The sequence below is a fragment of the Danio rerio genome, chromosome 6, assembly GCF_052040795.2.
Source record: "Danio rerio strain M-AB ecotype USA chromosome 6, GRCz13ab, whole genome shotgun sequence".
Taxonomy (NCBI): Eukaryota; Metazoa; Chordata; class Actinopteri; order Cypriniformes; family Danionidae; genus Danio; species Danio rerio.
Genome location: NC_141026.1, coordinates 6,760,680 through 6,787,399, shown reverse-complemented (window position 1 = coordinate 6,787,399; position 26,720 = coordinate 6,760,680). Strand labels below are relative to the sequence as shown.

Genomic DNA, 26,720 nt, shown 5'->3' with positions numbered 1-26,720 from the left:
CGTAGCGATTCTGAATCAGCTATGCTACAGTTGTTCCACCGTAATAGAAGTCAGTACGCCTGATGAATATGTGGCCTTGGCTCCCCTAAACTAGCAATCATATCTAGGGGAGGAGAAAAAGATATATTCTCTGTTGTTGCCTTGACCGGGTGCCTTGTTTTCATTATTGGCAACACAGGCAAGGCTTAGGGGAATTAGCAGGCATGCCACAGTGGAGTGTATTTGTTCTATTCTTGTTTAAAGTAGGCTGTAGCATTGTTTTCCTTCCCTCTTGGGTTTTAGCGAGTTTTATCCGTGAGCCGTAGAGACAGATTGGGCCTGGCTACATCGCGGAATCGCACTTTGTCAGAACACGGCCCACAGGCATTGCTCAGCAATGTTAATACGGCTGTCGGAGAAGTTTGTAGAAAAGTCGTTACTTATTAATTGATTCATCAGAAGGAAAAGGCTTGTGGCAGATGAGGAGACTGTAGAGGAGGATAAATTTCCCCTGAGTGGTGGATAAAGAGTGCGAGGTGAGTGAGTGAGTGTGTGCGCGGTGGACGAAGGCTGTCGTACAGATAATGCTATTGTCGATTCTGAGCATGGATGGCATTCTCAACTCCATCTAAATGAGTTGTGAAGGTAAAGGTCTGTCTGTAATACTGAGACCTGCTGCACCACTCTTTGGGCAAAAACATGTCTTGAGCGGATCTGTGGAGGTTACAAAAAGAGCAAAAATAGACCCACTTTCCACACCATTATACACCTGACTTTGTGCAAGTAACTGTATTCTGCTTATTGAAAACAGTTAAAGTGCTTAAACTATATACAAACAAATGAATTCTCCTGTTCTCAGCAGGAACGGGGAAAGATGAGATAAGCGAAGGTTTTATTCCAAGCCTCCCAATTTTATTAGCCTTATTTAAGTGGCCTGTAAAAGAAACGGCTTCAGTCTTTAGGAGTTGTTTATGAATACATTACAAATTCAATGCCACATCAAGTTCATGCTCACACAAGGCTACACTGCGCATGACTAACATGTTAAAAACACAAATACAAATTCAAGTTCTGAAAAATACTCAAAAAATATATAATAATAAAATAATAAATACTGAAAAATCACATGTACATAAGTATCCACAGCCTTTGATCAATACTTTTTGGATGCCCCTTTAGCAGCTACTACAGCCTCAAGTCTTTTTAAATATGATGCCACAAGCTTGGCACACCTGTCTTTGGGAATTTTTGGCTTTCCTCTTTGCAGTACCCCAAGCTCTATAAAGTCGGATGGGAAGAGACAGTGTACAGCCATTTTTAGATCTCTCCAGATATGTTTAATAGGACTTAGGTCTGAGCTGTGGCTGGGCCACTCAAGGACATTCACCAAGTTGTTGTGAAGGTACTCCATTGATATTTTGGCGGGGTGCTTTGGGTCATTGTTCTGCGGGAAGATGAACAGTCACCCCATGTGGTCAAAAGCACTCTGAAGCAGGTTTTCATTTAGGATGTCTCTGTACATTGCTGCACTCATCATTTCCTCTATCCTGACTTGTCTTCCAGTTCCCGCTGCTGAAAAACATCCCCACAGCATGATGCGGCCACCAACATGCTTGACTGTAGGGATGGTATTAACCTGGTGATGAGCGCTGCCTGGTTTTCTCCAGACGTAACCCCTGGCATTCACTCCAAACAGTTAAATTTTAGTCTCATCAGACCAGAGAATTTAGTTTCTTATGGTCTGAGACTCTTTCAGATGCCTTTAGGCAAATTCCAGGTGGGGAGTGGCTTCTATCTGGCCACTCTACCATACAGACCTGATTGGTGGATTGCTGCACAGATGGTTGTCCTTCTGTAAGGTTCTTCTCTCTCCACAGAAGAATGCTGGTGCTCAGACAGAGTGACCATCAGGTTATTGATCTCCTCCCTGACTAAGGCCTTTCTTGCCTGAATATTCAGCTTAGATGGCCGGCCAGCTCTAGGAAGAGTCCTGGTGGTTTCTGTGCTCATTGGAACTTTCAGAAGACATTTTTTTTTCTGTTACCTTCCAGCCTGTCCTTGGGAGATCACAACTGCTGTAAGCATTTGTATGTGAAGAACAGGGGCTATGGCATCTGGGAGATCATAACAGGTTTATAAGTGAAGACCGGGGTTGGCGAGCACCCCATTGCCAAACCACCCAAATTTTCAATGTCATTTTTTTTCCCGCAAAATCAAATTCAAAATTGCCCAATTGGGCAGGAAACCGCCCAATCTGGCAACACTGTTTGTGGGCAGTTTTTGTTTTCACGAATCCACCAGAGGCCGCTGAGTATGCTTTTTCAGATCTCAAATTTTTCTCACGAGTGCCATTCGCACCTGCTGTTCTCATGTAAATCCACCAGAGGCCGCTGTTGATTGACTGACTGACTGACTGAGGGATTGACTGACCAACCCTCCTCCTTAACTAAACCCAACCAATAGTGTATTCAAAAGCACTGATTGACCCATTCACCCACTTCCCTAAACCCAACTGACAGTTTTAAATCCAGAAAAATAAAAAGCCATCACTTTATTTTTAAAACGTTTTTGGATTTTACTACATTCTTACCCTGCTATTTACTTGTTTATTTAATTTTTTGGCTTCTGTTTTTGTGTTGTTTCTCTGCAGGAATCGAACCCCGGTGTCATGGTCAATTGCTCTCTGCTTCTTAAGTCCATCGATGTGCTACTGGATGAACTGGTAACAGCAGGAAAGCTGTCTATAGAGAGGTAAGCAGTCAGCTGGTAAGCATGAAAAGGAACTGCGTCATACCGCCTTGTAGCTTTCTTTTTAAAGATGTGTACTTATGTACTTATGGCTACATAATTCAGAAGGGCTACGTTTTCAGAATGAGCCTAAGTTGGTAAGTTCTGCTGAAACTTGGGTATTTAGATGTACAAAAATAGGTTCTAATTTACAAAAGTTAGACATTTCAAACCAACTTTAAAACTATCTTTATAAACGAAACCCCTTGTGACAACTTCCCCAAAAAGCCCCACACCGCAGTTTTGCATGAGGTCACAGTTCCTTCTATAGGATGTCTTATGGGAACCTTTTCCATTGGTCTCTAATAAAGTGTATTTACGGTCCATTCATCTTTCACTGCAACTCCACAGCCTTAAATGCAATGCATGCGACAGGTCGGCTGCATCTGGGGGACCGAGGCAGACAGATTTAGACCCTCCAGGAGACCAGAAGGCGAAACACAGCAGAACATGACTGACAGGCGTGTGAAAGCATGACTCGGCCGTCCTAACACAAATGCCTGTAATAGCTCACGGCAGGACCTCTCCGGCTGGAACGCACACGGACACACCTCCCCTGCTAATTCCTCTCACTTCCTGTTCTCACCAGCCACCTCTAATTCCCACAGTCCTCCTCTCTCCCTTCAGCCGCCTTCATTTTACTATTGGTTAATTTATCACGAGAGCCAGACTCCGTGGCAGTATATCAGGTCGGGGAGAGTTACAGCTCAGACTCGGAGGTGAGATTTCCCAAAGGAAAGATTTCAGTGACACCCGGCTCTACTTTCCCCCGCTCTTCATTACTGCGAGTGTACACTTGGCTAGCGCCGCGGGCTATGGGGGGCAGACTGCACTATAAGATAAGGGAGCCCGATGCCGGCTCTGTTGCTGCGGATGTCTGCTGTCACTCTGATACCAGCAGCGGTCTTCTGGGAGCTGTGTGTCATTACAGATGCAGTGTTGTGTAATTAGGTAAGGAAGAGGTACAATCTCTCTCCACTTATAAGATTGGATAGCACCAGGAAAAAAATGAGGGAGAGGAAAAGCAGACTTGCTTGTAAAGCAGAAAAGGTACAGGTTGTTCTTACTTTGTATAACCCAGAGCACTAGCCTCAGCAGCACTATGTATTAGTAATCAAAGGAAGTTAAGTCAGCACGCTGCATGAAAACCGCCGCTCTTATTTATGCACCAATCAAAGTGATTGACAGGTGTGACGTGTCAATCTGAAAACTACAAAATGGCTGTTCACACTGCTGAGAATGATAATTATATTAGTGTCCACACCATTGCGCAATGAGATTCTGTATATTGTGAGCATGTGGTGCAATTTTGTCTTTTGCTGCTTTAAATGCTCAGGCTTTTCAAAGGTGCTAGTTTCTGATTGGCTGCCATTGTGTTCATCACACAGGAGCAGGCAAAATGGTTTCCCAACAACATAATTAATTTGCTTCTATTGTCATAGCTGTGCAGTGGATTGTCTTATTCTCATAAAATAAAATGGTTATTCAATCTTAAAAAAATTATAATTATTGATCTATTGGCTAATTGATTGACTTGACTGATTGCTTGGCAGATTGATTAATTGGTTAATTACATAATTGATTGGCTAATTAATTGGATGATTGATTGATTGATTGATTGATTGATTAAACGGTGATTGTCTAACTAATATATTGATTGATTGATTAATTGACTGAACGACTGACTAATACATTGATTACTTGATTGATTAGTTGATTGATTGGTTACTTGATTGATTAATTCTCTGATTGATTAATTTGTTGATTGTCTGACTGACAGATTAATTGTTTGATTAATTAACTGAGTAAATGACTAATTGATTAATTAGTTAATTGATTGGCTGATTAATTCACTGATTGAATGGCTGACTGATTGATTGACTGATTAATTGTCTGATTGATTGGCTGATTGATTGATCAATACATTGATTGGCTGATTGATTAGATGATTGCTTTGTTTATTGTCTAAATGATTAATTAATTTGTTTGATTAATTGACTGACTGACTGACTGTTTAATTGATTGATTAGTTGATTGATTGGCTGGTTGATTGATATTTTTTTTAAATTGATTGGTTAACCAATTGATTTACTGATTAATTGATTGATTAGTTAAGTGATTGGCTGATTGATTGACTGACTGATTGATTAATGTATTGATTTGCTGATTGATTCACTGATTGAATGGCTGACCGATTAACCACTGTGTCATTTTTTTTACACAATATATGACCCTGAACCACCAACTAACATTTTTTGAATCATTTAAAATCAGAATTCAAAAAAATAATTCCATTGATGTATGGTTTGTTGTGATATATTTAGCTGAGTTATAACTATTTGAAAATCTGGAATCTGAGGATTAAAAAAATCTAAATGTTGAGAAAAGCTACTTTAAAATTTGTCCTACAAATCAAACATTAAGTATTGATTTTTGATTTTGAATCTTGAGACGTTCAAAGTCCAGAAATTAAACAAAAAACTTTCAAGTGACTCCGGTGGTTCATCTGTATTTATAAAATGTTCCAAAAACACTTTTCTTGATACCATTTCAGTGAATAGAGGATGACAGAGCCCCTGAATTCCATCTAAAATATCTTAATTTGTGTTCAGAAGATGAACAAATGTCTCTGGAGATTGAAATGGCATGAGGGTGTGTAATTAACTAATCGTTGGGTGACGAACCAGGAAGGCTTGCGGTGGGTTCCCAATAGATGATAATCTCAGAAAAACTTCAAAATGATGCCACTACTTGCTGATCAGGGGCGGACTGGGACAAAAATTCAGCCCTGGCACTGTAGCCACACCAGCCCACATGACCACACCGACACAGCCCCACCGACAGACACGCACATTTACTACTTATATTGGTGTACAGATAGTGAAATAATAAGCAGTACCATATATGTAATAGATATTTAAACATTTAATGTATGTGACTGGAAGAAAAACAACCCATTTATAACAAATTCATACATACAGTAAAACTAAATTAAAAAAATTTAAAGTTCGTGTGCTGTCTGTTTATACCATTTGTCTGCTATTTATGATAGGACTAACCTGTGAATGTGTATCACACACACACACACCTTTACACACAAATGGACATGCAGCACTACATTCAGCATACATTTATTCACAAATAACTATACTTGTCATTCTCTGAAGTGTTGTTCTTTATTGCCACGGTCCATAGACTATGTTGGCTTCTCCTTGTTTCTATGTTGACAGTAAACACATTGTCTGACTCTACATCTTCTCATCCATTTTAACTCTGTAACTCTGCAATTTTAATATGCCTGTATGGCTGTCTGAGATTATACTTGTTCCTCACCCTTGCCTGACTCTTATTGTGTCCATGCTTCTTGCTGGTCTCTGAATTATTTGAATCACTGCTTTTGCTAGGCTTGACTCTAGTCTTAATTCTTAATTCTAGTTTTTAATAAATATGTGCTTATGAAACAATTACAGGTGACCTAAAGAATAAATATTAACAATTATGGCCTATTCTACAGTTAAGTTCAAATGTAACTATGTAGACTTAACTACATTTTTTGTCATGTGTTCACCTCTACTGTAGAGTTAACTACTAACTCAAAGTACAGTGTGTAATGTTTTTTTTTTCTACCTCTACCACACTCCTCCCTGTTTCTGCTAGGCCTACCGTAGCATCCTTTCTCACAGCACTGGTATTGGTAACACCCTAGTTAATAAACACAGTATAGGATGTTAAGATTGCAGCCCCTCTCGAAACCAGCCAGCCGTCGCCGATTGGACCAAATGCACAATATTTATTATTATTATTATTATTATTGTTGTTGTTATTATATCATCATAATATCACATCTTGTAAGAGATAAAAGCTTGTAAAAGCATGTAAAAACAATACATATAAAAAAAAATAAATAAATAAAAACCTGACCGGCCCACATTTAAAAAATGGTCCGGCCCTTCTGGCATTTGCCAGAATTGCCAGATGGCCAGTCCACCCCTGTTGCTGATATAAAGTTCAACGTGATGGATTATTTACAGTGCAAGAGACTGAAAAACAACAATAACCCAAAACCCAGCAAAGTAACAAAATATCCAACAATAAAAAAACATATATGCATGTCAGGATTTTGTCAAGTATGATGCGGTCCTGGATTAACGTCTATGTTGATCCTGGAACATCATTTTTGTTGGAAAATGTAATTCATATCTATTCCCTTCCCCTAAACCCAACCATAACTGTAAATTATTCTCAAAATCAGAGGGGAATAATAGTTGAATAACAATCATGTAAAAGTGCAAAAACCTAACCTTAAGCCTAAATTTACCAGAAAATGTATCCCTTAATTCTGATTGGTTGACTGAAATGTTATGCCGTGTCCTACTTGGTGAAATCAGGCCCCTTCAAACAAATTGACATTAAAATTTAAAGGGATGTATATACATCTGCTCAGGTTTACATTCATTGTTAAAAACAGATACTGTAAACCCATTCTGAAGATCGCCAAATACATCTAAGGAGGTATGTTTTTTTTTTTAATTGTTGTTTTCGTGAATCCACGAGAGGCAGCAGTGTACGCTGAGATCTCAAATATCTCTTGCGAGTGCCATTTGTGCCTGCTGTTTTTGTGTAAATCCACCAGAGGCCGCTTTTGACAGACAGACTGACTGACCGATCAACTGCCCACCCTCCTCCTCCCCTAAACCCAACCAATATTGTTTTCAATAGCACCGATTGACTCGCACAACCACTTCCCTAAACCCAATCGACAATCGTTATAAAAAGCCCTTGTTTGATTTTTACCATGCTTTCAGTTTTACTACATTCTCACCCTGTTCATTTTATTTTTTGTCTTCTGTTTTCTTCTTATTCCCTTTCTGGAACCGTTCTTCACCAGACTCAAACCCCATCATCGTGATCATCTCCTCTCTGCATCTCAAGTTCGCCGACAAACATGGCGAGCAACTGGACAAACTCGTAACAGCAGGAAAGCCATCCATAGAGAGGTAAGCGGTCAGCTGGTATGCGTGAAAAGGAACAACGTCATACCGGCCGGTATCGTTCATTTTCCTTTATATTTGGTTTACTTCGAGCTACATAATTTGCGATCTCCAGAGATGTGTATAGGGCTACGTTTTCATAATGAGCCTATGTTGCACAGTGTACACACAAAAACAATCATAACATTTTCACAATCATGAATTTTATATATAAATAAATAATGATTGGAATAAAATGGAATGAGGGAGACTGATTAAACAATCCTTTAAAACGCATCATTACAGCTATATTTCTTGGTGTGAATAGTCTAAGTGCACTTAAATAGTGGAATTACTACAACACTAATGGGGAATATTTAAATAAGTTGTTTTTGTCTTCTGTTTTCTTCTTACTCCCTGTCTGGAACCGTTCTTTACCAGACTCAAACCCCATCATCATGATCAACTCCTCTCTGCATCTCAAGTTCGCTGACAAACATGGCAAACAAACTCGTTACAGCAGGAAAGCCAGAGAGGTAAGCGGTCAGCTGGTATACGTTAAAAAAAGGAACAACGTCATACCGGCCGGTATCGTTCATTTTACTTTTATATTTGTTTTACTTCGAGCTACATAATTTGCGATCTCCAGAGACGTGTATAGGGCTACGTTTTCATAAATAGCCTATGTTGCACAGTTTGCACACAAAAACAATCATAACACTTTCACAATCATGAATTTTATACATAAATAAATAATAATTGGAATGAAATGGAATGAGGAAGACTGATTAAACAATCCTTTAAAACGCATCATTACAGCTATATTTCTTGGTGTGAATAGTCTCAGTGCACTTAAACAGTGGAATTATTACAACATTAATGGGGAATAATTAAATAAGTTGTTTTTGTCTTCTGTTTTCTTCTTACTCCCTTTCTGGAACCGTTCTTCACCAGACTCAAACCCCATCATCGTGATCAACTACTCTCTGCATCTCAAGTTCGCCGACAAACATGGCAAACAAACTCTTTACAGCAGGAAAGCCAGAGAGGTAAGCGGTCAGCTGGTTTGCGTGAAAAGGAACAACGTCATGCCGCCCGGTATCATTTATTTTACTTTTATATTTGTTTTACTTCTAGCTATATAATTTGCGATCTCCAGAGACGTGTATAGGGCTACGTTTTCATAATGAGCCTATGTTGCACAGTGTACACACAAAAACAATCATAACATTTTCACAATCATGAGTTTTATACATAAATAAATAATGATTGGAATGAAATGGAATGAGGGAGACTGATTAAACAATCCTTTAAAACGCATCATTACAGCTATATTTCTTGGTGTGAATAGTCTAAGTGCACTTAAATAGTGGAATTACTACAACACTAATGGGGAATAATAAAATAAGTTGTTGAAGTTAGCTTGAGCTCCAACAAAATGATTCCCCAACAATTATTTCAACTTTATAGTTATTGCCTTTGGCTTGAATGGTTCTTAACGCACTTAATCACTAGGATTACGCCAGTCATAACAAGCGATATGAGAATAATCCACGTGTAAGTTAGCCGGAGCTCTCGTGCGATAAATCCGTCAGAGTGGAGATTCTTCTAATTTGGGCTCTGATCATTTGTTTTGGGTTTTAGGGCTCAAAACAAACTAATTCCCTTGGAATGGAAAGGTAACGCTATTTGCACAGCTGATATTACGGATTAGGAGTGAGTACGAGCGCAACAGATTGTGTGTCCAGTGTCTGGTCAATGAAAGTGGAAGCGTGCTTGTTTGCTCTAGGAGAGTTAAGCCTGGGCACACACGCCGTCACCAACAAACAAGGGATTGAGCACCGAGCCATTAAATAATTACAAATGCCTGCATCTAACGGCCAAGGCATCCACAAGGCCATGGCTGAAATCTCGTAGTGCTGCCCGCCACCGTAAAGTCATAGATTACAACTTTCCTTGACAAATCCATACCTAGAGTAGGATTTATTTGCAGCGTCTGCACTGTGCTTTGGCAGTTATAGGCAAATTCTGCTCTCCCGGGCGTCCTCCCAATGGCTTTGATTAAATGGTATTATATCGTGTTTGTCGGCACTGAAGCGCAAGGTACAGGCTTAGATGAAATGCTGTTTGAATTCCGCACAAGCTCTTTTTCTCCCACATGTGATATTAATGTGCCATGTAATAGACAAATAAACCCATAGAGAAGGGCACTGATGTGAAATGTGCTTTCTAAGATACCCCAGGTTGGACGGATGGTTCAATGAGAAGGCAACTTGGAGCTTGGAGACCATAGCGATGACAGGCAATTCACATACTCTGATACCGGATGTTATACAAGAGCCTATATTTAGAACAAAATAGTCCTTTACAAGCTGCTGAGTTTGTAAGATGGCTTAGAAATGATATAGAATTCAGACTAATGGATAATTAGTGTTGATTTGAACAAACTGCTTGTGCTACAAGCATGAAGGATAGAACAAATTATGGGGCTTGTTGAAGACAGGTGTGTTATTACTTTGAGTCACTCCAAATACATCATCCACTTGTTGTCTGGAACAAATTGTCTTGTTGAGCTCAACAATTTCTGTGAGCAATTTTTGAATTAAGGCCCTTTCCCACTTTTATTAAACCTATGCTGATATGGTGCAACACCATTTATTCATACTTGTCATGTAACTTTAAGTGTAAACCTTCATCCCCTACAGATCCCCTGTTCATGTACAAATCACAAGGAAACAAGTCCTGTGACTTTGCTTTATTGGCTGTTACAGTTAAAGCATTATTGTAAATGGTTTAATAAATAAATATGTATAAAGTATTTAGGCTTTTTTTAAAGTGAGCTACCCTAATATTTTTCTTGCCAATTGTGTCAATATCCCATTAAATAAAAATGTATGTATATATATATATATATATATATATATATATATATATATATATATATATATATATATATATATATATATATATATATATATATATATATATATTTTTTTTTTTTTTCCGGCTTGAATAAAAAAAAAGAAAATATTAAAAAAACTATTAGCCCCTTTACGCTATATTTTTTCATAGTCTACAGAACAAACCATCGCTTTACAATAACTTGCCTAATTACCTTAACCTGCCTGCCTAGTTAATTAATTAACCTAGTTAAAATGTCACTTAAAAAATAATAATAAAAAAAAAAAAAATATATATATATATATATATATATATATATATATATATATATATATATATATATATATATATCCAAGTTTTAGGAACAAAAAATTATAATTTGACTTCTAGTCGATCATTTGGTATCACGAGTGGCTTATATGAAAGGCAAATGCCTCTAGATTACAGTTATTTTACCAAAATAAAATATGATCATGCCTTGATTTTTTTAATATTTAATTAGGACAGTAAGGTACAAAAGTATTGTCACTTAACAGATATAATGTCCAGTACAGGATATCAAATCATGGGGCAGTGAAAAAAAAATTATATTATGTATGACTTCGAGGATTGCATCCATATGTCTCTGCAATGACTCTTATTAATTAATAAAGTCATCTGGAATGGCAAAGAAAGCATTTTTCGCAGGACTCCCTGAGTTCATTAAGATTCTTGGGATTCATTTTCAATGCATTCTTCTTCATTTTACACCAGACATGCTCAATAAGGTTTATGTCTGATGACTGGGCTGGCCAATCCTGGAGCACCTTCTTTGCTTTCAGGAACTTTGATGTGGAGGCTGAAGTATGAGAAGGAGCGCTATCCTGCTGAAGAATTTGCCCTCTGCTGTAGTTTGTAATGTAATGGGCAGCACAAATGTCTTGATACCTCAGGCTGTTGATGTTGCCTTCCACTCTGCAGATCTCTTGCGCACCCCTATTCGTAAGAATGTGTATATAACACCATCCATGACAATAGCATTCTAATGATCATTTGCTAAATTTGGTCAGACTGATTAGTCACTCCAACAAATTTGATTTAATATTTTGGCAGTGCTGTCGTCCTGCTCTTACATACCCCATGAAAAAAAATAATTTTGCAATATTTATATTCAGATTTTTTAAAACTAAATTATATTACATTTCCAAAAATAAAAAATAAAAAATAAATAAATAAATTCATATTTCCAACAATACTGCTCCAGAGCTGGAAATTGTTGGTAATTTTTTACTAACTTTTTTTTAATTCATAATCCATGACCAGGCCGTATCCTGAGCTGATTCTGTGGTGGTTATCGAGGAGTATAGAGCATAAAACTGATTCCTGAAAGACCCCAGTGACAGATGAGTCTCCGCATTGATCCTGTGGGCCAGCCTGAACACCCACTGATGACCTACTCACACCTGTATCTTCTCCACACTGGATGACCAGCGTTCTCCAGCCTCTGGCCCCTAGACTGCAGCTCTGCACAAGAAGATTGACCAGAGGAGAAATGGTCAAGCTCAGCTCAGCCTGGTTTCTCTTAAAGTTTTTTCCTTCACTTTAGTCAATTAGTGAAGTTTGTTGCTTGCCACTGTCACCACTTGCTCGTTTGGTTTGTGAGTTGTGGAGCTGCACATTGATGGATTTGGTCAGTGTTTGGACTTTCAGCTGTGAAATTTAAACCACACTAAACTGAAATAAACTGAACTTCAACTTTGAAAACTGGACTGACACAGTTTCAATTTACTAGATCATCTATGTTAAGCTGCTTTGACACAATTTACATTGTAAAAGTGCTAAATAAATGAATAAATGCACTCTATAGCAACTGCATATCCATGCCCTAGCAAGCCCCACAGTTTAATGACAGTGATGTAAGTGACGCTCCACTCACATTTCTTCCAGAAAAATGAAGAATTAAAAACAAGTATTACGCTTTAATGATGCGTGAGGTTGTCTTTTTTTCCCCTTGATTTTCCACAGCTGACAGAAATTCAGACTGGCACAGTCGGTCCTTCTTATCTCCCCGTTTCATTCTGACGTGAACCGCACACTGATAAAATGTGATCTCATTAAATAACAAACAGGCGAGAAAAACAAAAAGGAAGGAAAAAGCACAACAAAGGTAGCGCTAAGGAGTAGCTGTCTACAAAGTTACGCTAGGAGATTCAAACAACGCTAAACTTTAAAAAGTTGTTGTTTTTTTTTTCATCATGTCAAATATTCCTAGCGACTAATTGATAAGCGATGAGAAAATAAACAATGCTGATGACAAACAGTTTCTTTGAGTATTTTTCTTTTAATGCAGGTTAATTTATGCTTTTTGCTGTTATTCAAAGACTTGGAGGATTAATTAGCACAGAACGGTTGATAGCTCGTTGCATTCTCTGTCAGCGTCCGCCATCTGTAGCGGCGTGCTGATTAATGAACAGGTGCGTTCAGATGTGCTTTCATCAGGCTTGCTGAGACAGGCGACTCACACCTCCTAATCTGCTGCTGGCGGCGGTACAGAACTCCCATTTGCTCTTCACCCCGCCGCAAAACAATAAATCCCATTTTCTTTTCTCTCAAACGACAAAATAAAGTCCTTCTTAGTGTTAAATGTGATTTAACGATCATCAAAGATATAATGATTCATAACTCAATGTTAGGTTAAAGAGCAGGCTGATGTACACTGAAAAAAAGCGATTCATTGGATTTACAATTTTTTTAAAGGTGCTGTATGTACGTTTTTGACTCTTCTAAAGCTTAACAAAACCATAATATGTTCGCAGATATTTAAGAAACATGCCAAGTGAACATTCTTGTTATTCTGAAAACAATGCTAAAGTCAGACATTCTGCTTTGAAAATGTGAGTTATGTAGCAGAACGGCTGTCTTTGTTTTGGTCATTTAACCTACCCAATGCCACTTTAGCCAATTATACTTCTGCACCTTTATGGAAAACAGCACATTACATTCATTTAGTCAGAAAGGCTGTCAAAGTATGCTTCCGTGACCCAAATTCGACCTCTGCTGGACACTAACAGCCCCAAATGAGACACAGATACAGAGTTCCAAAGGAGGTGGTTGTTACTTACAAACATTTGGTGAGGAGGTTACATTGTAACCCTGTGTCCTAACAACACTACGTGAGGAGATATGCAGTGATAAGCAATTGGACTGTTTGCACAAGATCAATCAACAGAATTTGAAATACAGCCATTCAGAAGCCCAGAATAGTGCACTCTCTGCACTCCAACAAAATGGAAAGGTTTATAATCGAATTAATACATATTAAACCTCTTTAATATTTTTTTGAGCTTCAAAGTTTTGGTAGTGATCAGCATTGCACATCAGAAACTTATGAATGGAGGCTGATCAAATTCTCATCTCTAATTTATGCAGGAGTCTCGAGAGTGGACACTGCACTATTTAAGCAATAAAGTGCATCCAGGCGGTTGTTATTGCACAACAGCGCTCCTCAGGATTATCGGTAGTATTATCACTTGGGGTCTTTTGTATTTTTGTCTTTTTTTTTTCAGATGATCTGAATTATTACATTACGAATCCACCACAGGCTGCTGTGTACGCTTTTTCATATCTCAAATTTCTCTTGTGAGTGCCACTCGCAACTGCTGTTCTCACATAAATCCACTAGAGGCTGCTGTCGACTGACTGACTGACCAATCGACTGACCCACCCCCCACCTTCCCCAAACCCAACCAACAGAGTTTTTAAAAGCAATCCAGAATAAAGAAAAGCCCTCTCTGCAGCCTTATTTTTACCTAATTTTCAGAATTTAACACATTCTCACCCTGTTATGTACTTATTTTGGTTTTTTGGCCTTACCTGCTTTCTAGAACTGTTCTTCGCCAGACTCAAACCTCGTTGTCGTGAAAAGCAGGAAAGTCGTCTATACGCAAGTAAGCGGTCAGCTGGTAAGCACAAAAAGGAAGAGCAACATACCGCCCAGAAGCGTTCGTTTTAAAGACGAAACGGCTCTGGCTACACAATTAGCAATCTCCAGAAACGTATATAGCATTTTTCAGAATAAGCCTACGTTGAAAAAAATAACTGTATACCTGTAAAGGGGTTGTAGGTTTTTTAAAACGCAAATTCACAAAACAATGGATTTTCTTAACGTTAAGACAAGAAATTCAGTTTGCATGTTTCATATTCAAGTTTCTTTTAAAGTAATGCCACTGTGGTGTGGACAATTGCCCCTCCTATTTTATTTGTTGATTTATTAATTTATTGTGTATGATTCAATACTGTTGCTCTCTTTTTTATAGGGCTTCTGCAAAGCATTGAAAAGTCTTAAAAAAAGAGCTTGTGACTAATCTTTGTAATGCTGTTGGATTTCCATTACCCCATCCACTTCAATTGTGGTCTTGTTTAGCTTAAATATATGTCTCCAACACTAGATGAGCATCTGAATTCAGTGCAACAACTGTTTTGCTGTAATTATGAATATACACAAATACAAGTAGACACTTTAGGGCTTTCTTTAAAAATAATGGGGTAATTTTAGTCATTTTATTTATTCTCTCTCTCTCTCTCTCTCTCTCTCTCTCTCTCTCTCTCTCTCTCTCTCTTAGTCTCTCAATTAAATTAAATTAAATTAAATTCAATTCAATTCAATTCAATTCAATAGTTGCTTTATTGGCATGACAATTGTTACAAATGTATTGCCAAAGCAGTTATAAAGTAACATACATTTATAATAATAATAATAAAAAAAACAGTACACACAGTAAGTAGTAGTAGTAAAAAATAAATAAATAAATACATACATAAATAAATAATCTCTCTCTGTACAAAAAGTTAGTAAAACGTTTGACAATGTTGTTCCATTCAGTTTTAACATTTATGATAAGGATAACAATTCGGGTCAACTATTCAAACAACTGTTCTGCGAGTTGCAAACGAGGGCCCCTAATAATATCTCTGGGAGCCCAAAAAATTGCGTGGGTCCTTAGAATAGTCCTAACTTCCCCACCCCAGCAGCGGCCCTGACTATTACTTCTAATAATATCACTATTACTACTACTACTACTACAACAACAATTGCTACTACTACTACTATTACTACTATTATTGCTATTACTACTACTACTATTACTACTAATACTACTATTACTATTACCACTACTACTTGTACTAATAATATTACTATTACTACTACTATTACTACTATATAGCAGAAGTAGCAGTAGTAATAGTAGTAGTTTCTTAAGCGTATTAGTACTATAACTACCGCTGCTAAAACTTTTACTACTTCTACTACTACTACTATTACTACTACTACTAATAATAATAATATAATAAAAATAATTTACAGCATTTATAATAATATTCTATTATTAATTTAAAACTCTATTTTGATTACTTAGCACATTTTTGCATACTCTCAATTCACAAGTGATAATTTGCATACTAGATTTTCAAAACATAATACATGTTTTGTTTGCTTAAACCAATTAATCACAAATCCTAAATTGATGTATTTAAAATTGGCTGTCATATAAAAAAAATAAAATAAAAGAACGTTTTGAAACTGTAAAAAAACAAAAAAAACAACCCCCCCCCCCAAAAAAAAAAAAAAAAACAAGAAACCTCAAGAAACTGCATAAAAGTTAGCACAAAGTAGACTTTTTTGACAAACAACTCACTAAACCAGATGTTAAGTGAGACAAAATACTTTTTGTGAAGATGAAGTATATGTGTGCACATCTGCAAACAGATGATGTGTTTTTAAACTGAAGTGTGGCTGCAGCCCATTAATGGGGGAAGTTTTAATTGATCCAGCGCAGGTGTTTGTTCAGGCAGCTCAGTGCTGTAGGTTAGCATATCTTGCTTCTAATTAGCTATGGGATTTCATGTCTTTCTGTTCAGTTCTTAAAGCTTGGATGCTATTATAATGCATACATTAACATGGTATCTCTTGCTTTATGGGTTTCTGTGCTCGTATAGCAAGTTTTTACTCACATTATTCAAAGTGTAAATGTTTTATAGAATGGTTTGCAGTACAGTGTACTGAATATGCAATTATATGTTGTTCCTATTGGGGTTTGAGCAGAGAGCTGAGAAAGAGCGATAACAAAGAATAAGTGGTAAGCAGAAAAAATAAGGACAACATGAAGATTTGGGAGCTTAGTGCGGTTTAACCTGAAAGCTGGCACCTGAAGCAGATGTCAGTCAGGTGAACTGGTCTGAAGCAGATCCACTATAACATGTTCTAGCAGCTCTTAGTGAACAAAGTTTTATAATCTAGTCTACATAAATCTTAACGAATCACAAAGTGAGAAGTAAATGTAATGAAACCAAGGAAACTATTTCACACTGACACTATTATGGTCATATTGGATCAAATAAATGTGTTCTTGCTAAAAAAGCTTCTTTTAAAACAATAAAATAATATTTCTTTTTTTTTTTCTTTTTGTGGAGACTTGAATGCTACAATAAATAAATAAATGAATAAATAAATAAATAACTGAAAATAAATAACTGAAAATAATTAAATTCAATGAATAAAAATAAATGAAAAAACATATAATAATAAATACACTGTAAAACAAATTCGTAATTTTACGGTTTATTTTCGGCTGATGGGGTGCCAGAAAAAAAAAAAGTCATATAACGTCCGTTAAATTACAGAAATGTACTGCACAATAAAGCATATTAAATTACAGAAATTTAAGGACAATTCTGTAATTTAATATCTGTTATTTTATGGTAAATTTCTCTAATTTAACTGGAGGGGGATGTGGGGGTGGGGGGGCGGCACCCCAGCACCCCAGGTTTTTGGCACCCCAGCTCCTGGAAATAAATCTTAAAACTACTGATATTTTTACAGTGTACATACAGTACTTAGTCTATATAACAAACAAACAAATAAATAAATAAACAAATACATAAAGTACAACATCTTAAAAATATATTAATAAATTAAAAAATGAATGAAGAAATGAATGAATAAATAAAATAAAATAAAATAAATGATTAAACAAATACAAACAGATTAAATAAATAAATAAATAAATAAATAAATAAATAAATAAATAAATAACTGAAAATAATAACTAAACAGTATATGAAAAATAAATTAATAAATAAAATGAAGGGAAAAATAAATTAATAAATAAAAAATTATTAAAAAATATATAAAATAAATCCATAAATAAATAAATTGAATGATTACAAATAAATGAAATAAATAATTAAATATATAAAATCATACAATGCTTCCGGTATATAATAAAAAAAAAAAAATAAATAAATAAATAAATAAGTAAACATGGTATATGATAAATAAATAAATAAATAAATAAATAAATAATAAAAATAAATGCATGAATGAATAAATACATACATTAAAATAATTAATTAAATAAATACACACAGAATAAACAAACAAACAAAGAAACAAATAAATAAATAAATAAATAAATAAATAAATAAATAAATAAATACATAAATAAATGGAATTTTTGAATATCTCTGATGAATTTAGATTGTAGAATTTGTATTAAAAACAATCTGAAAAAAAAACAATGTGGATTTGTAATTTGTTTTACATTTGAGCATCATTAATTGTTTGAATGTCACTGACAATCATCATCGCTGACCATGTCCATTTCTTTATGACCACAGTGATCCCACTTTTTGAATGCTACTTCTAGCAGAACTATACACCAAGCTCAAATAACCTCAAACTGGTTTCTTAAACATGACAGTGAGCTCAACTCAACTAAACTAAATCTGCTTCCAGATCTCAATCAAGCAGAATGGATCATGGACGTAAATATGGACCAAATATCAACTAAAAAATGTCAGAGGAATGCTTAGTGAACCGTTGCAACAAAGAATCACGGCAGCTCCGAAGGCAAAACTGAACCGGTAAGTGATTATTAATCTAAAATAAATCCCATTTTTTCAATCCTAGATCTTTAGCAAGATGATTATATGCAGTTCTGTTAAATTGAAGACATATCCTCATCCTGTCCACCTACTTCAGCTCTTCCTTTTGATATCATCGCAGTTTATTAGCTTCCGCGTCTAAAGCATATGAAGCTAATTAAAAGCGGAATCCTGCTGTCTTTACTGTGAAGATGCGCCAAAGTCCAAATATGACGTTCAACTTTGATCAAATAAAAACTTAAAAGCAAGATATAGGCAAATAAGCAAGCACGAAGCCAAACCTAAAGACTACGCTTTATTGAGAAAGACAACATCTACTGACATATCAGTTATTTCAAATGAAACACACTAGCTAAAATTTGTCAGCATATGTCTCGAATTGTGAAATATTACATGGAAAACTGCTCTGGGATGTGTTATACAACCACCGTCAAGTATTTTGCATTTACCTGAGACAAATCAACAAGCACTATTGAACTGCAGAGCCTTTGATAGGCCACAAATCAGTATGCTGTGCTCTCCTGTTAGTTTATGAGATGGAGCATATTAAATGTTTTCCTTTAATTGTGTATTCTCAGATTGTGGGGCATTAGCATTTGAGCTGAAGATCTTTGCCCAAACCGGGCTTAGTTTCTTTAACTTTAGACGTGGTCGCATCGGAACAATCATGTGATGCATTTCGATTAACGCGAGAAAGTAATCAATTTGTTTGTTACAACATTAAAATCCATCCCTGCAAAAGTGAAACAAATGATGATGGAGACGTCAAAAAGACCGAATTTTGACTGTGATCAGGCCAGCCGCCAGTTCAAAAAATACAGTCGTTCTAGCCGCCATGGTATTTCGGAGGTCACTCCTACACTGCGTATTACGGTAGATCGCTAAACAGAAATATATGTACAGTAAGCAGACAGGGAAGATGACGAGGTCACTTGCTACACTGAAACCTCTGTCATGGACAATGGATGTTCTTGGCTGGTGGAAGATGAACAAACAATCCTACCCAAAAGTGCTGCTAGACGCAACATCAGTGAGCGCAGGACCCCATCTACACTGGATTCAATAATGTTCCAACACATAAACACGTAGCCTAATCTTGGTGAGTTAGGGGTTTTAAATTATAACTAAAAATTAATTAAACCATAAATGCATAATGTAGTCAGAGTATATAGGCTAATATTGGCATTATTCTTTTATTATTCATCTTCACCGTTGCATTAATGCCAGATTGTGAAGAGAAGTGGCGAAACAAATCCCGCAGAGCCTTTATCTAAATTCCGCTATTGCTAAATACCCGTTATGATTTAGAATTTATTTTAATTGAATTTGTTAGAAAAGACTTACTTTTATTGGTGTTGGCCAACTTAAAGGCTAAGTGTATGTACCTAAGCCTATGTAGAGTGCTGAGATGTTACGATGTTAGAGAGAACTTAAGTGGCCTATAGTTAAGGCCAGAAGAAATCTGCAGACATTTTTTTGCTATTTCTGCAGAGAATTCTGGAATCTGCAGATTTTTCTGGAATTATTTTGGGAGTATCATAGCTAAAACCTTAATATGTGGAGAAAAAAAAAAGAAAAAAAAAAATATATATATATATATATATATATATACACACACATCTTTTTAACTTTTTATTCATTGTTTAAAATGCAAAACCAATTAAATTCACTGTATTTGGTAAACAAAGCAAGTCTCTTATATAATTTATCTACTAAAAGACAGAAAATATTACTGTACAAACTGCATTGTACATAATTCAGATAAACGTTTTCATATGTCAATATTATTACTTTAAAAACTGAATAAATACAGATTTACATGTTTACTCAAGTAAATAAACAGAACAAATGATGGGCTAAAAATCTGTGGAAAATCTGCAGAATTCTGCGTGCTCAGATTTCGTGTGGGCCTACCTATAGCCGATGTTTCTTTTGAATAAATTATGTTAAAACACGTACAAATGACTCATTCATAAAAAAGGCAAAAGAGCTGTGTGCCTGTGCACATTTGAATAATGTCCGGCTATAAACAGGTTTGGGCTTTTAAAAAGCTGTCAATCTATATGCACTTGTCGGGCTCTGGCCCTATCGGGCCTAACTTTTATGGCCTGATTACAGCTCTAATTTGCATAGCGCTTGTTCGGTCAGGCTGAAAAAAAAAAAATCTGACTTGCTTTTAGTGGTCAAGAAGAGCATGTCGTCACAACTTTCCATTAATAGAATAAATTATGTAGTGACCTTAAAGCTAAACAATTATGAAGCATTGTGACAAATAGAAGAAAAAAAATCAATCCATCAAAAAGTAATTAAAGAGAACAATCCAAAATTACATTTACAACAACTTGCTTCAAAATACAATGACATGATCTGACATTTATGACATTATGAATCAGGCTCAGCTCCTTTACCACAAAGGACCAGTACATCAACCGCATTACTGCTTTAGCTGCAGCAATCCGCCTTTCAATCTCACGTTCCATCCTTCCCTTACCCGTGAACAAACCCCAAGATACTTGAACTCCTCCACCTGCAGTAAGGACTTTCCTCCAACCTGGAGGAGCACCATGTGGAGCCCCAGGGCTTTGGACTTTGAGTTGCTGGTTCTCATCCCGCATCACACTCTGCAGCAAACCTCCCCAGTGCTGAAGGTCCATGTTCAATGAAGCCAACAGAACAAAATTTTTTGTAAATAACATAGATAAAATCCTGTGATCCTCGAACCAAAACCCCTCCAATCCATGGCTGCGCATAGAAATTCCGTCTATAAAGATTCATGTCAATCGGTGCCTTTGAAAACGTTATCGGTTGGGTTTAGGGAATATAATATGAGGTGGTGGGTGGGAATATCGGTCAGTTGACAGTGGCCTCTGGTGGATTTACACGAGAAGTGGTGTAAAGGGTGGTTGCGGGAGAAATTTGAGATCTGAAAAAGTGTACACAGCGGCCTCTGGTAGATTTGTGAAAACAAAAACTGAAAAAAAAACGTACCTCCTGGGACATATTTGGGATTCTCCAGAAATGTATACAAGGGTACATTTTCAGAATGAGCCATTTTTTTAATGCAGAACTGCTCTGAGACGTTATAGACCATTTCAATGTGGTAATATCTTTGGCTCTTGAACATGTCCAGCATGAAAATCAACCGTTATTTATATAGAACTTTACTACAACCAAGGTTTGAAAAGCAAATTATACAACACACAAAAAAGCAAACAATGCAAAACAATACAGTAAAATACAATGCAGAAATATCAAAATTAAACATTAAAACATAACAGAGTCAGTGCTATGCATTAAAAGCCAATTTAAACTAGTGGGTCCTAAGTTTGGCTTTAAAAAGTGGCAAGTCAGTGATTGTACAAAGCTCAGTAGGGTTTTCCAAAGTTTAGGACCTGCCACTAAAAAAAAGAGCGACACACTACTGCTTGTATCTTGACCAAGGGACTTCAAGCTAAAGTTGGTCAGCAGATCGCAAAGCTCTGCTGGGTTTGTGAATGTGCATTATTTTGCATAAATAAATAAGAGCAAAGCCATTGACAGCATTAAAAACAAACATAAAAATTTTAAAATCAATTCAAAACTTAACAGGGAGCCAGTGGAGGGAAAGAGAATTGGTGTAATGTGTTTACTCTTCTGACTGTTAGTTAACATGTGAGCATAAGCATGAGTTCATGTTAACTCATATTGCATTACCAGGCAAGCGTTTGAATTTTGGTTGAACTATGAATAATGAAAATTGTATAAGTATCGTTCGTAATTTAATTTATGTTCGTAAATACATTAACTAATGGAACCTAAATGTAAAGTGTGACCAATTAAACCTCAAAAACAAGACATAATTATTAAGCACTTCATTAAGAAATTCACATAATTGTCAGCAAATATCTCTGACAGTGGAATTATTTAGCACCAAACAGCTTTGGGATCTATTATACAACCACCATTGACTCTTTTACATTCACCTGAGACAAATCAACAAGCAGTATTGAACTGCAGAGCTCTTGATAGGCCATAAATCAGTATGCAGTGCTCTCCTGTTGGTTTATGACACAGAGCATATTAAACGTTTTCCTTTAATTGTGTATTCTCAGATTGTGGGGCATTTGCATAGTGCTTGTTTGGCCGGTGAAAAAAAAAAAACTGAGTTGCTGTAAGTGCAAAAGGTGTTGCTCTCTCCTCCTAATGAGAACAGACTCGTATCTGCCGGGACCCCTAGAAGCCCACAGACACCAGCCGTCATATTCAGCGCAAACAGATTTAGCCTGCGGCATCTGATTCACTCAGTATATAACAGAGGCTTTTATAGTTTTGAGTGTTCTCAAACATTTTCAGCTTAGCTCAGAGCTGTACCCCAAGGATCTGCTTCTTTTTGCTGGTAAACCCACATGTAAATCTCTCATGATATTCTGATGAATTTATTGTTTAGCAACATAGTGAAGAGAGGATTGGGGTGAATTATTAATGGGAGCTTCGCATGCATGAGTCTAAAACTGAAGCACTGGACAACTGCGTGATAAAAAAAAAATAAATAAAAAAATAAATAAAACATTCATTCAAACATACAGTGACTCCAGGTAATATCTGCATCCTTAAGCCACGTGTACTGTAAAATACATGAAACATGAATGTCTCTGTCTTTTTTTAAGTTTTAAAAGACAAAAATGTAGATAAAATAAAAAAGATGAAATCTAATCAAATAAATAAATAAAATATTTTATAAATAATTTTATTTATTAAACCATTTATAAAAGATTTTATGATTATTATATTATTATTATTACTATTAATATTATTATTGTTGTTGTTGTTGATGTTATTATTATTATTTATCAAAAAAGACAAAAATATAAACTAAAATAAAAGATCAAATCCAATATATATATATATATATATATATATATATATATATATATATATATATATATATATATATATATATATATATATATATATATATATATTTTTTTTTTTTTTTTGATAATTTTATTTAAAATAAAGTTAATAAAGATAAATAATTAAATAAATACATTTATTTATAACAACATATATAAATTAATATATAAAATAAAATAATTTAAAAATAAATATAAAATGAATAAAATAAATAAATACATTAATGAAATGTAAAAAATCTAACTTATAAAAATAAAATAAAGTGAATATTTTATTATTATTATTATTATTATTACTATTATCATTAATCATGATACAATATTTATTTTATTTACTAAATTGATTTAAAATAAATAAACAAACAAATAAATAAATAAATAAATAAATAAATAAATAAATGCATTTATTTTTAAAATAAATATATTTATTTTAAAAATTATAAAAATTAATACATAAAATAAAATAATTTAAAAATGAATTTAAAATTAATAAAATAAATAAATTAAATGTAAAAATACATTCATAAAAATTAAATAAAGTAAATATTTACTATTATTATTTATCACAAAAATACAAAAATATAGTCATACTAAATAAAAAGATCAAATCAAATTCAATAAATAAATAAAAAATAAATAAAACTTTCTATATTTATTTTTTTAAATAAATTAAATATAAATAAGTATTTTTTTGCAATATAAATAAATGTATAACAATTAATATACAATAAAATGAAATATATAATCCATCATTATTATTATTATTATTATATCGTGTGACACTGAAAAGTGGAATATCTATCTATCTATCTATCTATCTATCTATCTATCTATCTATCTATCTATCTATCTATCTATCTATCTATCTATCTATCTATCTATCTATCTATCTATCTATCTATCTATCTATCTATCTATCTATCTATCTATCTATCTATCTATCTATCTATATGTCTTTCTGTCTGTCTGTCTGTCTGTCTGCCTGTCTGCCTGTCTGTCTAGATGAATACTTGTAAAAGAGAGTGGAATTGACTTCATAAATCAATTAAAATCACCTTAAGACAAGCTGTTTAGTTGGTGTTAGTCTTGTTATTTACCATCCAGTCATTCTAATTGTGACATACATCTCTACAAGTGTCATAATCAACAAGGTTACGCAGAATTAAACTCATGCGCAAGCAATCATACAGTACATCTTTATGTTAAGGCCAAGACCACCATACATCAATTTCAACAACATTCAGAAAGAAGCAACCGAATATTGGATGAATTTGCTCACCAGACCTCCAGGTTAGAGTTCTTTTTCGTGTAAAGACAGATAATAATAAAAAAAAAAAGAGTCTCGAGGCAACAGAGAAGTCATTGAGTATTTTGTCTGCATTACTGGAAGTAATGATGATGCCCTGTGAAAAAGAAGAGAGGTCAGTCTTTGTTGAAATATGGAAAGCGTATCAAGACCTTCATATGGACACATGATGGGGTTGAATCAGAATATGCTCTGCGGCATAAGTGAGTCAAGAGCATTCTGGATCCAGCAAAATAATTAGCCAGAGCAAATAAAATGAGGATATACTATTCTTGCGTTTAAGAAACCCAATGAATATACAGTAAACCAGGATAAAAACAACATACACTGTGAGCATGAGGGGCACAATGTCAGATACTGTCACACACTGTCATGGGAAATAGCACAGTTTATAGTAGTACGCGTCACAACAAAGATGCATATAACTTTTCCACTCCTACTAGAACAACAAATGTTAAGATATTTACTATGATAACTGTGATAACGACATAATATACCATACCAGGCTCATTATTGACAGGTACCCTTATATACATTTATGAAGATTGCAAAATACATCCCAGGTTATATATATATTTTGCAGTTTTTGTTTTTGTGAATCCACCAGAGAGGGGGGTCTGGTTGCAGACTTGGTGCAGATGCAATCTGAGCTGCATCCAATGCTTTTTAATGGGTTCACCTAACCCCACCCCTAACCCTACCCCTCACATTGACGTCACTAGCTCCATTGAGTGCATTGTGTCTGACATTGCATCTCTGAGCGATGCAATCTCAGCTTGCATCATAAAGGCTGCATCCAGATACTATTGCCACCAGAGGCCGCTGTGTGCTTTTGAGATCTCAGATTTCTTTTGCGAGTGCCATTCACGCCTGCTGTTCTCACTTCATGAGTACACACGTCGTTTAAGTATAAAGGTCCGTGCACACCGAGGCATTTTTTTGCCCGCGTTTTCCGTCTGCGGTTAACGCCTCATGACTAAATAAAGGGATTCAATGTGATTGTGCACACCAACGCGCAAAACGGCAGGCGCAAAAGCATCATTTAAAAAAAAAAAAAAAAAAAACGCCTCATGCTCGAGACACTTCTATACAGCTATACAACTATATCATGCTTTGACGCGCCGCGTCAAAATCTTCTCAACCAATCAGATCTGCACTTTTGTTTTTGTTCACATGCACGGAGCTGCTGAAGTTACAGTAAACAGCACTTGAAGACGCTCAAGTGCAAAACTGTCAATGCAAGCGCACATTGAAGAAAATGCCGAGAGGAGATAAGAACGTGGAGCTGCTTATTGCTCTTGTGAACACTAATCATTTCATCATCGCTTGAGCTGAAGCTGCTGCTTGAACCATCCATGCTTGTTTGAGTCACCAGTAACTTTAACAACAAGCGTGTGAACTTCCTCTCCTCTTCTTCTTCTGTGTTATAAGCGGGTGCCAGAAGCTTAATGTTGTGCAGCGCCATCTAATGTCAAAAGAGTGATTTTTCATACTCTTGGGTTTGAATACTAAAAAACATCTCGTAAAACGCTGACGATAAACGCTAACGAAAAGCATCCCGTTGTGTAGGAGCCTTAAGGCGTATTTGGCATGCTGTCTGGGGAGAGGGTTCTGAGCTCGGGGAAACACCCCAACTTTTTACTTATTCCCCTTATCAGAAAACAAAGAGGAGTTGGGATTCGAGCGAAGTATCTAGCCCGGCCCCAGAACGCTTCCCCCAGGAATGTAATGCTTAAGAGGGGAGAGATGCTAAAGTCGTAACATGCTGCAAGTAAGACAGCTTTGGTATATATAGGGGTTTGTTCAAGAACTGATTTGATAATAGGATAATTGTCAATGACGTATTCGATGCTGAAACTTCTGCGCGTGCTCCTACCGAAATTTGTTTACAAACATCAAGTAAATCCATCAGAGGCTGCTGTCAACTGACTGACTGATCGACTGGCTTATGTCCCCAACCAC

General features: G+C 35.7%; 2 long non-coding RNA genes across 2 annotated transcripts in view; one reads left to right on the top strand and one right to left on the bottom strand.

Annotated features, from left to right (window-relative positions):
* Window positions 1–26,720, bottom strand: part of LOC141386170 (uncharacterized) — a 197,656-nt gene that overhangs the window by 121,330 nt on the left and 49,606 nt on the right. The gene's annotated exons all lie outside the window — the stretch shown is intronic.
* LOC110439858 (uncharacterized) lies at window positions 250–12,380 on the top strand. The gene is made up of 6 exons (XR_015493162.1): window positions 250–515; window positions 2,630–2,730; window positions 7,655–7,763; window positions 8,178–8,272; window positions 8,691–8,785; window positions 11,940–12,380. It is a non-coding gene; the product is annotated as an uncharacterized LOC110439858 (long non-coding RNA).